We start from the raw sequence: 12,297 nt of genomic DNA, 5'->3' as shown, positions 1-12,297 counted from the left end.
TGGGAATGAACAACTTTTTTTTGATATTGGTCCCTGAAATGTTAAAATTTAGTCCCTTGATAACTTTGAAACGTTTTCAGCAAAAGCATGATCTTCTAGATCTGATTTCAATGCTCTATTATTAACTCTTGCCTCTTAAACCTTGAAATGCCAAACAGGTTATAAGGAAATGAAGTTAATTATATAAGCGTAATTAATTACAATCTTAATCATCCTTAATGATATAAAAAGTGGTATAATAACACCACAAAAACACCAATGGATTAATTATTTTCAAAAAAAAATATTTGAGAATCTGAGTGGATTTCACTGCCTGGCTACGGAACTTTCCCCATAACTTCAGAAAATCATGGTCGGGGTTGGGCAGGACCAGCTCAATTGGATCCATTGCAAAATCTGCAAGCTCAAGAAAATTTGTTCAATCATATGTAGAGAAAAGAAAATTAAGTAATAGAATATATCGAATTTATTTTAATTAAAGAAATAAATATATGCCCTGCTAGGTCAGGAAATAGTTTGAGCTTCTTGGGCGGCAACAAGATTATAATTCCCTTCCTCCTGCTTCCCACTCTCCGCCTCTTTTCTTCATCCTCATCCTCTCTCTTCCCTTTTCCCTCTCCCTTAAATATTTTTGTCCCAAGTTTTTAATTGGTAAAGCATGAACAAAGAAAAACCTACGAAAGGTTGACTTACTTCATGCATTAGAGAAGGTCATTTTGCGAAAAACAATGATTAATTTAGGTTTGTTACCGATTTTGAAAACACAGATCCAGCCAATTCCTTCTGCTTCGCATGGTCTCGACATCAATAAAAATAGATCTTTCGGAGATCGACTCAAACTGAACCGAGTCCAAATTGGTCAAAAACCGAATCGGATGATTTGGACCGATTTTGGATCCGGTTCCATGTCTTCAAAAATCAGACCGGGCCGAACTGAACCGGTCAAAATAAAAAATATATAATTGAATTTCAGATCATCCAAAGTCTGAGTAACGGTTCCCTTTTGTGGTTCTTAGGTGGTGTTGTTGGCGCCCATATGCTTTATTCTTGTTGGGTGGCTTGACTGCCTTTCCATGTCATCTATCCCATGTTAGGAAACAATTAAGATAGTAGCAGCGATTAACCGTGTGGGTGTCACCATTACAATGTGTGCAATGTAAATTCTTGTTGTCATCGTCGTGCACTCTGCGAGGTTGTTTGTTGGTACTATTTGATGTGTTCATGGCATGAACGGAACTGATTGTGCTATTCTCTGTTATTTGTCGCTGTCTTTCTTCTTGTAAGAGCATGGCATATGCCTTGCGCACCATAGGTAAGGGAGACATCAGAAGCATCTGCGTATGAACAGTCGAAGAAGTATCATTTAGGCCAATAAGAAATTGAAGTGCCTGTTCTTGTTGCTCTCTGTCAGCAAGCTCCTTCATAACTCCACACTTGCACGCTGGATCACATTGGCATGATGGCATGAGAAGATATGATCCCAACTCATCCCGAAGACCTTTAAGCATGTTGTAATATGTTGAAATAGACTGCTGGTGTTGTCGCATTTCAACAATTTCTCACTTGATCTGAAAAATACGAGACACATTCCCTTGAGCAATATGCTCTTTGAGATCTGACCAAACCTTAGCGGTGGTGTTGGCATAAATTATAGTGTTAGCTAATGAAGGGCTAATGGAATTCATAATCTAAGATTTAATCAACTGATTGCATCTCCTCCAAAATAGGTACTTGGCGCTGGTTGTTGGTGGTGCCTTGATTGTGCTGTCAACGAAACCGAGTTTGTTTTTTGCTTCCAAGTTGTTCAACATCACCTGACTCCAAATTGCATAATTGTCACCATCTAGAAGTTGTGTGACAAGGACCAGACCTGTTTGACCCGAATGGTGTATGTAAAAGGGATCAGAGGCATCAATGATCTCTGTATCTTGTGCGGGCTAGAGGGATGGGTCTAGGTGGGTTGCATTGAGGAAAAGAGGGGCACGGGTCGGGGAGGAGGGGGGGCGCTCTACATGTTAAAAATAATACAAAAGCAAACAAAAGCCGCAATAAAACTAATAGCCCACCTCACCCCAATTAAACATGATCCCAAAGAAAGCCCACATACCCAATATAACTGAAACCCTAAAGCAATTCAACCTTACCACCACCACTTGAAGAAGCGGCGTCGCGCCACACCTAGCATAAAGTAGCGATACAAATCAAGGGAAAACATGGGTTGATCTAGCGCGAATAAATATGCGTCTTACAGCAATCTAACTACGCAAAAAAAAGGAATAACTATGACACTCCTGGATCCGCCATTAATGAACAACATAACCCTTGATAACTTTGAAACGTTTTCAGCAAAAGCATGATCTTCTAGATCTGGTTTCAATGCACTCTTGCCTCTTAGAGCCAAGAAGGAAACAAAATGGTGTTTCCATAAGGCAGAATTATATAAGATTATACAGTAATTAATTACAATCTTAATCATCCTTAATGCATGTACAATAACACCACAAAAACACCAATGGATTAACACATGCAGCTGAGTGGATTTCACTGCCTGGCTGCCGGAGACTTTCCCCATAACTTCAGCTTCTGATGATCATTCTCCTATTACCTAACTTCATGGGGTTGGGCATGGACCAGCTCATGGCATTGGATCATTCAAAATCTGCAAGCTGGAGAGAGTTGGGTGACCAATTTGTTCATATCATATGTTTAAGTAATAGAATATATCGAATTTATTTTAATTAAAGAAATAAATATATGCCCTGCTAGGTCAGGAAATAGTTTAAGCTTCTTGGGCGGCAAGAGGAGCAAGATTATAATTCCCTTCCTCCTGCTTCCCACTCTCCGCCTCTTTTCTTCATCCTCATCCTCTCTCTTCCCTTTTCCCTCTCCCTTAAGCCCACTATTTTTGTCCCAAGTTTTTGATTGGTAAAGCATGAACAAATGAAAAACCTACGAAAGGTATGACTTACTTCATGCATTAGAGAAGGTCATTTTGTACAATGATATAATTTAGGTTTGTTAAGCTTACAGACAAATCGTTTACCAAACTTCACATGAAAACACAGAGAAATAAATGCAGACAAAAGCCAATTGAAACGGCTTCTGCTTCGCATCTTGGTCTCTGACATTCACGTGATAGGTTCTTCTAAAATAGATATTTTAAAGAAAACAAGAAGTTAAAAACGGATCATTTTGAACAGTACTAGTGGAGATTTGTATTCAACTAACTCTTGGGCATTCACCAAAGCTAACTATTCTCAAGAAAAGGCATTGGCAATGTATACTTGGATTTTTTTTTCAAATTGTAATTAAATTTCATTATCCTCGAAATCAATATTGTTATAATGCTTTTTGGCCAACCTTTAGATTTCTAATGAACCACATTATTTAAAGGTTATAACTCATCTTGTATTAAATCCTCTAAGTCGGCAACCTAATAACAATAAAAAGTTAATAACCCAGAATCTTCTTGCACTCATAAAAATGTAAAAAATCATTTGAAAAAGCTTATGATGTGTCTTAAGTTTTTATGACATTTCACATGATAGAGTCTTCTAAGTTTTTTATTATTATTTATATATAACAAAATCTTACAATTAGATAAAGAGCAATGCTACGCATACCACCTTCTACCCTTTGTATACCATATTTGTATACCACATTACACATTTCACGTGATAAATATTTGAGGTACGACAAATTTAATGTTGGGATATGAGACTTCATGCCCTTTCTTCTTCATCATCTTTATTACTATACCATCTTATACGTTCTTCATCCTCTCCAAAAATGGAACCGCATGTTTCCCACTTTGCTCTTCAGCTGCACAAAGATTATATTTATTGTTCATGAGATTTGAACTCCGAGTTAGTCTAGGTTTTGATGAAGAAGAAGAAGTAGGGTTTTGAAAGATAGACGGGGCCCTTGTTTTGGAGTCCAAGAAAGCGCTCAGCGTTTGAGGTTGCATTGAGTTCTCACAACCTCCTCATGGGCTCTCAGGGCCTCGTTAGCCACAACAGCTGCTGCTGCTGGTTTTCATGAGCAAACCTGCAGTTAGGCAAGACAGCTGCTGCCTGTAGAGTTGCCCCATAACTTCATAGGGATCGGCATGGACCAACTCATCACATTGGATTCTTTCATTGTTTGCAAAATCTGCAGACTCTGGACAGAGTTGGGTGGACAGTTTGCTCATATCATACATATATAGAGAAAAGAAAAGGAATATAATATAATATATCCAATTCACTAAAGAAAGAAATATACCTTGCAAGGTCAGGAAATAGTTTAAGCTTCTTAGGCGGCAAGAGGAGCAAGATTAGCATTCCCTTTGGCCCCAAAATCTTTCCTCCCATGCCACGCATTTCTACACCGAAATAAGTTTCTTCGAGTAATTTTATTGGTCTCTCAACTTTTCCTCCTCCTTCCCTTTTCTTCCTTCTCATCCTCTCTCAGCTCACAAGTTTTCTCCTAAGTTTTTAAAATGGTAACCATGAACAAGGGAAAAAACTATGAAAGATATGACTTAGGGAAGAAGGTGAGAATGTATTTGTAGAAAATTTGGGCATCAAAACCAATGGCATAATTAAGGTTTGTTGAGCTTACAGACAAATTGTTCACCAACTTCACATGAAAATACAGAGAAATGAATGCAACAGTTACAAATTTAAAAGCCAATTGAAACGGCTTATACTGCGCGTCTAAGTTTATATGACATTCACATGATAGGTTCTACTATTGAGATGTTTTAGAAAAGAAAAAAAAAAGAAGGTAAAAATGTGGATATAATTATGAACTCTTACTAGTGGAGATTCGTAACCAATAATTCACTCTGGGGCATTCACCAAGCTAATTATTTTTAAGAAAAGTTTGTATCCCATTAGGCATGCCATTGATTTATGATTAATATATGTACTTCGATTTTTATCACATTGTAATTAAATTTCATTTTTCATCCTCGAATTCAATATTGTTATGAATGCTGTATGGTCAGCTAACTTCACGTAGAACAGTGTAATTTGTAAAGGATGGCATCTTTATTTTCCAAGTTCACATTTAAAGGTTAACACATTTTGGAGTTTTATTAATATCCTCAAGAAATCAAATCATGTATCTTAATTTTCATGATATATCGCGTGATAAGTGTGTGTGTGTGTTTTTTTAAAAAAAAATATGAACCTAATTACAAGACCTTGATTGGATTGAGATATACGAGATATACAAAATTTTGAACTTAGCTTGAATTTAGAAAATTAAGGAAAGTGTGAATGTCATTCGGCTATTACTGTAAGATTTACAAAACAATGGACACTAACAATTTCATACTTGAGTAGTAATAGAGAAACCAACCCACAAACTTTAAGATAGCGTTTCGTTTGGTTTTTTTTGGTATGAACCAACTCCAACTTTAGTTATTCAAAATAAATAAGAAATTGTCATATCAATTGATGATTAAAATTTGGTGTAATAGTAAATGCGGGTTAGACCAATTGGCTAGGGCTGTGAGCCCGACATTGTTGGGATAAGTAAATCCCATTTTAGAATTCAGAATTTGAAAATATTTCACCTATAAATTTAATGAAGGATTTGATACTTCATGCCATTATTTCTTTAATGAAAAGATATGATAATAACATAAAATAAAATAATAATTACACCATGAAAGAAGGACTTCATTCAATAAAAACAAGAACCAGCTGATCATTTACTGCCTGGGCTAACATTTGTTTTCTTTTTTAGTTTTTTTTCTTTACAAATTTAACAACAAGAACCAATCCAGAAGGATTCTTTTCATCGATCGTCTTTATTACCATACCATCTTACACGTTCTTCATCCTCTCCAAAAATGGAACCACATGTTTTCCACTTTGCTCTTCAGCTGCACAAAGATTATATTTATTGTTTATGAGAATTGAACTCCGAGTCCCTCCCCCTCCTCCGACGAAATAAGACTGAGCGCCCCGTAATTAACCGCTGCTGCTCCGCTGACCAAGAAGAAGAGGGCCTCCTAGGCCTTGTGCTGCTGATGGGTTTTGCACCACTGGTTCGTCAATGTCCATGATTGTGTGGATGTACAGACCCTACGTGGTGCAGTAGCAGTTGTCCTTGCGTGCGGCCATGCTTCAGACAAAGTTGGCCAAGATGACAGCTAGGCATATGGTAAATGAGGGGTGGATGGTTTTGATGAGAAAGCCTCATGTTAGGGTTAACAATGTTGTTACCCAAAAGGGCTGAGGCTGAGGATGAGATGGGTGAGAGTGAGGGCAAAGAGAGCTCATCATCAAACCACAGCTCTCACTCACACGGTTGTTCATCAAGGCACAATCATTGGGATGGCTTCTCAAACGAAGTCGAGTAGCTTCGATGGTCTCATCCTGAAGGCCAAAACAACACTAATATTGTTAATTAGTATTCCCTTCGGCCCTAAAATCTTTCCTCCCATGCCACGCATTTCTACACCAAAATAAGTTTCTTTGAGTAAATTTAATTGTCTCTCAAGTTTTCCTCCTTCCCCCTCTCCTTCCCTTTTCTTCCTCCTCATCCTCCTATTTCCCTATTTCCTCTGTCTTAAGCTCTCCCAAAGGTTTTAATTGGTAAACCATGTACAAAGAAAACAACTATGAAAGATATGACTTACTTCATGCAGTAGGGAAGAGGTTGGGGAGGTATTTGTAGAAAATTTGGGCATCAAAACCAATGACATAATTAAGGTTTGTTGAGCTTACAGGCAAATTGTTCACTAACTTCACGTGAAAGCACAAAGAATTTAATGCAGCAATTATAAATTTAAAACCCAATCGAAACGGCTTATATATACCACGTGTCTTAGTTCCTATGGCATTCACGTGATAGGTTCTTGTAGAATAGAGGTTCTATGACATAATTAAGGTTTGTTGAGCGTACAAACAAATTGTTCACCAACTTCACGTGAATGCACAAAGAAATTAATGCATCCAATTACAAATTTAAAACCCAATTGAAACGGCTTATGCTGCGCTTCTTAATCTCTATGGCATTCATGTGATATGTTCTTGTAGAATAAAGGTTCTATGACATGATTAAAGTATGTTGAGCATACAGACAAATTGTTCACTAGCTTCACGTGATAGCACAGAGAAGTGAATGCATCAATTACAAATTTAAAACACAATTGAAACGGCTTATGCGACGCATCTTAGTTTATATGGCATTCACGTGATATGTTCTTATAGAATTAAGTTTTTTTTTTTAAAATTTAAAAAAAGATTAAAAAGGATAATTTTGAACTTCACTAGTGGAGATTTGTAATAAACTAACTCTTGGTCTATTGACATTTCTCTTGCAATTGGAAGAGGGTTGGGAAGGTATTTGTAGAAAATTTGGGCACCAAAACCAATGACATAATTAAGGTTTGTTGAACTTACAGACAAATGTTCACCAACTTCACGTGAAAGCAAAAAGAAATTAATGTGACAATTACAAATTTAAAACCCAATTGAAACTGCTTATGCCATGCGTCTTAGTTTCTATGGGATTCACCACGTGATAGGTTTTGTAGTATAAAAGTTCTATGACATAATTAAGGTTTGTTGAGCTTACAGAATAAATTGTTCAACAATTTCACGTGAAATCACATAGAAATGAATGCAACAGTTACAAATTTAAAATCCCAATTGAAACGGCTTTTGCTCCACGTCTTAGTTTCTATAATATTCATGTGATATGTTTTTATAGAATATATGTTTTATTAAAAAAAGTGTAAAAATGGATAATTTTGAACTTTGACTAGTGGAGATTTGTAACAAACTAACTCTTGAAATCTCACCCCAGAATTTGAGGGGCCTTTTCTATATGATCTCTCTTGAAATCTCAAGGGAGGTTTGCTTGCACTTCACTGATGTGTTTATAGTTTCATGTAGGTTTAGACACATATCAATTCGGTTCGAGAGAGAACTCATGAAACTATAAAACACATCAGTGGGGAGCAAGCACACCTCCCTTGAGATTTCAAGAGAGATCATACAAAAAGGGCCCCTCAAATTTTGGGGTGTGGTTGCTTTGGTTGACTGCCTTGGAGCTGGTTTTGTCATTCTTTTAGCAATGAGATATCATAATGACATAAAAATTAAGGAGTAACTGCTTTTAATCACTTGAACTATAAGTCGTTTTGCAAAAATTATTTAGAACGTCCTTAATTAATATAATATATTAAAAATAACATCATTCATGATGTGAGTGTAATTTAGTAAAAATAAAATAATTAAAGAAAAATTTGAAAAAAGAGAGAGACCTATTTCACACCCACCAACTTTATTTAGGGAGTTTCACTAAAACACCCAAAATGGATTGAAATTATGAAAAAACACACCCAAAACACTTTATAAACACACCCAAAACCCATCTTATACAAAAATATTTATAAACACACCCAAAAAGTTGACTTTTGGGTTGATTTTGGGTGTATTTCATGTTTAAATAGTGTGTATAAATACATGAGGATTGGATTTATTTATAAATTTGTACTTTATTTACTTATTCACTTATATCTCAAAGATATGCTTGTGTAGGCTAGTTGGAGAGAGCAGTGAGCCCGTCCCCTTATACTCAAGTTTTGAATCTCTCTCCTCATAAATTAGATTGATTTAGAGTAGATTGTCACTTGCATTAAAAGTGTGAAAAGGAATTTATATATTCGGCAACAATATTATTGGCATCTGATGGACAAATACAGTATCATGTACTGCCTTGGCCACATGAGTCTTTTTCTTTTTTGGAAAAAAAAGGAAAAAGAAAAAAAAGAAGAGTATAAGAACAAGAAGCAGCAAGCCAAAAAGATTCTTCTTCATCATCTTTGTTACAATAGTAACCATTTTACACGTTCTTCATCCTCTCCAAAAATGGAACCATCCCTAACCCATTTTCTCAATCCTTCTTGCCTTGCCTACCATGTAATCTGGGGTCACAAACAATTGTTGGAAGCAATAACATTCAAAGAGCCAGTAACCTAATAATTTCAGTCTCAGTAGGTGCTGAAATCAACAGAATCAGAACCGATAAGTTAGCTTTTCAAGCAATGCAAGAGCTGTCAAAATTGGCTGTGTTTTAGGCCAGAAGTAGGGCGCCGTTCTTGAGATTTTGAGGGTTTTGTGAGAAACTTATTAAATTGGAGCATCACATAATCTAATATGAAAATACTATAATAAAAAAATTTGTCATGCCTTAATGTCATAAAACAAGATTTTCATCGTCATCATTCTCATTATGCTCAACATTAGTCACACATGCATCCATATTGTTTCCAATATCTTGCAATTCCTCAGCACATCTTGTTGTTGTTCATTGGAAATATTTTCATCAATTGTAGCATGTACCAATGAATCTATCTTAGAGCTCCACTTTGAGATTGAGTCAATTCCTCGATTTTTCTTAGATTACAAAGAAAAATTCCAAAACCATATAACTTGAAAGATAACCCAACAAGAAATAGATAAATATTTCTAAGAACTATATTTTCTTATATAACCAATCATCAACATGATAATAATTTAATAAAATAAGTCATGTAATATATAGATTGAAATTTAGATACATACCTGGATTTGAATTGAGATTTGATATTGAATCTGACTACATGATTTTGAGTGGTTTTTATGAACTTAGGAATTCGCCTTTTGTTGTTGAAATTCCTGATATTGAAAGAATAAAAAAAAATTGTCAAAGGATTGAAAAAAGAACCAAAGAGATTGATGAATGGTTAAGAGATCTGATAGAGTAAATATATATAATATATTGCTGTGCTTTAGGTAGCAACAATGCTTTAAAAACCCTAGAAGCATCAAACTTTAGAAACAAAGCAAACCCTACGCAAAACTTTTTGTTGAGCATTGAAAATAAAAATTTAGGAAAGAGAAGGAAAAAAATAAACCAAGAGTGAGGTGCTCATAGCTTGTTATAAGTATTATAATTAGAAGAAAAAAAAAAAGGAACAAAAATTTGATAAACACAAATAACAAAAGCAGAAAAGAGCAGCTAAAGGGCAAAGGAAGAATTATACCATGCACCCAAAAACATGAGTTCCCGAAAAATCATTGCTTCATTGCCCCTTTACTCAAGTGGTGTATAGATTACCTTATTTCCATTTTCAACATTCAAGCTTTGTCACCTCCATTTACTTAAGTACAATGTAAGAAGTACCCCCCATTTGGATTCAAATAAAAATACTAGAAAATCAAATTTCCACCAAATCAAAATATGAGGTAATTTTAATACAAATTTATAATACTAAACCATAATCATAGACCGCCATGTGAATTTTAATTAGTTTCTCGAGTTTTTCAAAACCCATTTCCACCCCTCCTCCTCTCTTTTTCTTTCCCCCCTCCTCCTCTCTGCTTCCTTTCTGCTACCCTTAAAACCCAAACGTTTTCTCTCTGAGTTTTGAATTTGAAATCATAACCAAAGAAAAAACTACGGAAAAAAAGTATACGACTTACTTCATGTACTAGGAGGTATTTATAGAAACTTTTGGTGACAAAACCGAGGACGTGATTAAAGTTTGTTGAAAGTCCGAGGCAAATAGTGAATTCTCAGAGAAACTACGGGCCCGTTTGGTATCTTATTAAACTCAAAATAATTATTGAGTCCAAAGCCCATAACTCTCTCTCTCTCTCTCTCATGTAGAGTCTGAAGCACAAATTGAAATTGCATTCAATTTCTCCACCCTTTTTTTTTTTTTTTAAATTTCAATTTGAAAATTTAGGGTTTCTTTTTTTTTATAATTTTAATTTCAAAACCAAATAAATTTTTAGATCTTAAAATCAGTATTTGAGAACTCGTGTTTTTAAAAAACAAAATTATGATTCTTTAGTTCACTTTTTTTAGTAGGATACCAAACATGCCCTCCATGTAGCACTTACAATTTTTATAAACCAATTGAAACACTTATGACATTGTAACTAAAGTTTCTCTAAGAAGGCTAACAGGGTCTAACCAAGTGAAAAAAGCTCTTGACTTGTAGACTAGAGGTTTAAGATTCGAACCCCCATGACATCTTAGTTGTGTGTGTGTGTGTATGAGAAACTTCCTCTCTTATAGTTTAGACTATAATTTGTTTGAAGAAAAAAAAAAGTTTCACTGAGAGGTGTTGAGAGAAATTTTTTGTGACAAAACCTAGGGCTAATTAAGGGCAATGATTTCCCCACTCCTATTTTATCCACTTACACTCCTTTTTGAGTTAAAAAAGGAGTGTAAGTGGATAAAATATGAGAAAAAAGAGTGGGGAAATCACCACTCCTAATTAAAGTTTGTTGAAGTTCAGACAAATCTGTCATTGATTTTCATGTGAAAGCCAGAGAAACTGCACTGAGGATTAGCAGATTCTGAAAGCCAATTGAAACGCTTACAACACGTCGTAATACAGAATAGATGCCATTCCATATGATCAAATCATGTAAATAATTAATTATTATTTTTTAATAGAAATAGATAATTCTGAATTTAACCAGTGCAATTCCTTCATGAAAACATATTAGTTTGTAAACTTGGTCTGAGGTGAGATTTATAGGCCCAATCATTGTACCAATAGCAATACATTTTAATCACCAAAACGTTTTCCAAATCTTAATCATTATATATATGATGACAGATGAAAAGGAAGGCAGGCTAACTTGTTGGCACTTTCCATGCCATGCTTGATACTGCTTGGACATATATGACCTTCAAGTTCTGGGTGAAGTATAAGAACAGAACATAAAGCACTCAACCTAGAATCTCTCCATCATCTCCGATTTGAGCCATTACCTACCAGAAGTTCTGGCTGTGAAAAAATGGACGGCTCGTGATGTCGACTAAAATGGAATAATTTTCTCATCTGTAGTTTCTTCCGAAAGGTACATCTATAATGTCCCAGCCTGAATGGCCTTCTTGTTCATCTTGTGTGTGTCGGGTTAGGTAGAACTTCAGTACAAATTATTAGGTAAAAATGATTCTGGACCAACATTAGCGTGGATCATGTAGGATGGTCTTTTCCGTATTGATTGACAATGAAAAAACAACAAAGAAGGGTCCCTTTAATGGGTTCTGTTACTTGCATCAAAAGACACAAAACCTACACCTTTTCTTGTGGTCCCTTCTTTCTCCCACCTTATGGGGTTGTTCTTGCTGTTTGCACTAAGTAAGTAGTCGGTGCATGATTATGAATGCGTCACAATTCCTTGTGAATCATGAAAGTAGACACTATAAGAATCTTTCACCAGAAAAGAAAGGTAAAAAAAAAAGGGGAATACACGAGTGCTTTATATTTTTTAGACGAACAAAACAAGA

The 12,297-nt window shown here is 35.4% G+C and overlaps 1 pseudogene; it reads right to left on the bottom strand.

The window, feature by feature from the left end:
- Window positions 1-974: 974 nt before the first annotated feature.
- On the bottom strand, window positions 975-2,304 carry LOC148915631 (uncharacterized; annotated as a pseudogene).
- Between the last annotated feature and the right edge of the window lie 9,993 nt (window positions 2,305-12,297).

Source organism: Prunus mume, linkage group LG7 (genome assembly GCF_029339155.1).
Source record: "Prunus mume cultivar Tortuosa linkage group LG7, ASM2933915v1, whole genome shotgun sequence".
Lineage (NCBI taxonomy): Eukaryota > Viridiplantae > Streptophyta > Magnoliopsida > Rosales > Rosaceae > Prunus > Prunus mume.
Note: the sequence above shows the minus strand (reverse complement) of the source record. Positions and strands in the feature narration are given on the sequence as shown.